Here is a 3,418-nt window from a genome sequence, read left to right as displayed (position 1 = left end):
CTCCACTATGCAGTCCAGATCGAGGTGTATCAGATATTAAACAACGTTGACTGTTGCTGCAAAAATTTTAAATAATATTGTGGGGAACACTACACTACGCAGTCCATAAACTTTTTGGGTGGAATTCAGACCTGTGTAGGGTTTTTTAATAATATTGTGGTGACCCACTCCTCTACGCAGTCCACGTACATTATTGGTGCGAATCATACAAGTTCAGGGTTTTTAATTTATATTGTGGTGACCCACTCCTCTACGCAGTCCAGGTACATTATTGGAGCAAATCATACAAGTTCAGGGTTTTTCATTTATATTGTGGTGACCCACTCCTCTACGCAGTCCAGGTACATTATTGGTGCGAATCATACAAGTTCAGGGTTTTTAATTTATATTGTGGTGACCCACTCCTCTACGCAGTCCAGGTACATTATTGGTGCGAATCATACAAATTCAGGGTTTTTAATTTATATTGTGGTGACCCACTCCTCTACGCAGTCCAGGTACATTATTGGTGCGAATCATACAAGTTGATGGTTTTCTTATTATATATATTGTGGTGACCCACTCCTCTACGCAGTCCAGATACATTATTGGTGCGAATCATACAAGTTCAGGGTTTTTAATTTATATTGTGGTGACCCACTCCTCTACGCAGTCCAGGTACATTATTGGTGCGAATCATACAAGTTCAGGGTTTTTAATTTATATTGTGGTGACCCACTCCTCTACGCAGTCCAGGTACATTATTGGTGCGAATCATACAAGTTCAGGGTTTTTAATTTATATTGTAGTGACCCACTTCTCTACGCAGTCCAGGTACATTATTGGTGCGAATCATACAAGTTCAGGGTTTTTAAATTTATATTGTGGTGACCCACTCCTCTACGCAGTCCAGGTACATTATTGGAGCGAATCATACAAGTTCAGGGTTTTTAATTTATATTGTGGTGACCCACTCCTCTACGCAGTCCAGGTACATTATTGGTGCGAATCATACAAGTTCAGGGTTTTTAATTTATATTGTGGTGACCCACTCCTCTACGCAATCCAGGTACATTATTGGTGCGAATCATACAAGTTCAGGGTTTTTAATTTATATTTTGGTGACCCACTCCTCTACGCAGTCCATGTACATTATTGGTGCGAATCATACAAGTTGATGGTTTTCTTATTATATATATTGTGGTGACCCACTCCTCTACGCAGTCCAGGTACATTATTGGTGCGAATCATACAAGTTCAGGGTTTTTAATTAATATTGTGGTGACCCACTCCTCTACGCAGTCCAGGTACATTATTGGAGCGAATCATACAAGTTCAGGGTTTTTAATTTATATTGTGGTGACCCACTCCTCTACGCAGTCCAGGTACATTATTGGTGCGAATCATACAAGTTCAGGGTTTTTAATTTATATTGTGGTGACCCACTCCTCTACGCAGTCCAGGTACATTATTGGTGCGAATCATACAAGTTCAGGGTTTTTAATTTATATTGTGGTGACCCACTCCTCTACGCAGTCCAGGTACATTATTGGTGCGAATCATACAAGTTCAGGGTTTTTAATTTATATTGTGGTGACCCACTCCTCTACGCAGTCCAGGTACATTATTGGAGCAAATCATACAAGTTCAGGGTTTTTAATTTATATTGTGGTGACCCACTCCTCTACGCAGTCCAGGTACATTGTTGGAGCGAATCATACAAGTTCAGGGTTTTTAATTTATATTGTGGTGACCCACTCCTCTACGCAGTCCAGGTACATTATTGGTGCGAATCATACAAGTTCAGGGTTTTTAATTTATATTGTGGTGACCCACTCCTCTACGCAGTCCAGGTACATTATTGGTGCGAATCATACAAGTTCAGGGTTTTTAATTTATATTGTGGTGACCCACTCCTCTACGCAGTCCAGGTACATTATTGGAGCGAATCATACAAGTTCAGGGTTTTTAATTTATATTGTGGTGACCCACTCCTCTACGCAGTCCAGGTACATTATTGGTGCGAATCATACAAGTTGATGGTTTTCTTATTATATATATTGTGGTGACCCACTCCTCTACGCAGTCCAGGTACATTATTGGTGCGAATCATACAAGTTCAGGGTTTTTCATTTATATTGTGGTGACCCACTCCTCTACGCAGTCCAGGTACATTATTCGGTGCGATTCATACCAGTTGATGGTTTTCTTATTATATATATTGTGGTGACCCACTCCTCTACGCAGTCCAGGTACATTATTGGTGCGAATCATACAAGTTCAGGGTTTTTAATTTATATTGTGGTGACCCACTCCTCTACGCAGTCCAGGTACATTATTGGAGCAAATCATACAAGTTCAGGGTTTTTAATTTATATTGTGGTGACCCACTCCTCTACGCAGTCCAGGTACATTGTTGGAGCGAATCATACAAGTTCAGGGTTTTTAATTTATATTGTGGTGACCCACTCCTCTACGCAGTCCAGGTACATTATTGGTGCGAATCATACAAGTTCAGGGTTTTTAATTTATATTGTGGTGACCCACTCCTCTACGCAGTCCAGGTACATTATTGGTGCGAATCATGCAAGTTCAGGGTTTTTAATTTATATTGTGGTGACCCACTCCTCTACGCAGTCCAGGTACATTATTGGTGCGAATCATACAAGTTCAGGGTTTTTAATTTATATTGTGGTGACCCACTCCTCTACGCAGTCCAGGTACATTATTGGAGCGAATCATACAAGTTCAGGGTTTTTAATTTATATTGTGGTGACCCACTCCTCTACGCAGTCCAGGTACATTATTGGTGCGAATCATACAAGTTGATGGTTTTCTTATTATATATATTGTGGTGACCCACTCCTCTACGCAGTCCAGGTACATTATTGGTGCGAATCATACAAGTTCAGGGTTTTTCATTTATATTGTGGTGACCCACTCCTCTACGCAGTCCAGGTACATTATTCGGTGCGATTCATACCAGTTGATGGTTTTCTTATTATATATATTGTGGTGACCCACTCCTCTACGCAGTCCAGGTACATTATTGGTGCGAATCATACAAGTTCAGGGTTTTTAATTTATATCGTGGTGACCCACTCCTCTACGCAGTCCAGGTACATGTTTTGGTGCGATTAAGACCAGTTGATGGTTTTCTTATTATATTGTGGGGACCACTCCACTACGCAGTCCAGAAAGATAGCTCGTTGCAACGTTTTGGACTAAGAACTATATTGTGAGGTGTTCAGAATACACGGTAAATTAGTGGAAATGCTTTTTATTGAATGTTATTGAGGTCAATAATAGCGTAGGAGTGAAAATAAGCCCAAAAAATTGATTTTTTTAACTTTTTAGGCTTTTTTCAAAAAAAATCCGAATCCAAAACCTTAAATCCGAACCAAAACCTTTCGGCAGGTGTTTTGCGAAACAAATCCGA

Source organism: Mixophyes fleayi, assembly GCF_038048845.1.
Source record: "Mixophyes fleayi isolate aMixFle1 chromosome 12 unlocalized genomic scaffold, aMixFle1.hap1 SUPER_12_unloc_2, whole genome shotgun sequence".
NCBI classification, from domain to species: domain Eukaryota; kingdom Metazoa; phylum Chordata; class Amphibia; order Anura; family Limnodynastidae; genus Mixophyes; species Mixophyes fleayi.
Note: the sequence above shows the minus strand (reverse complement) of the source record.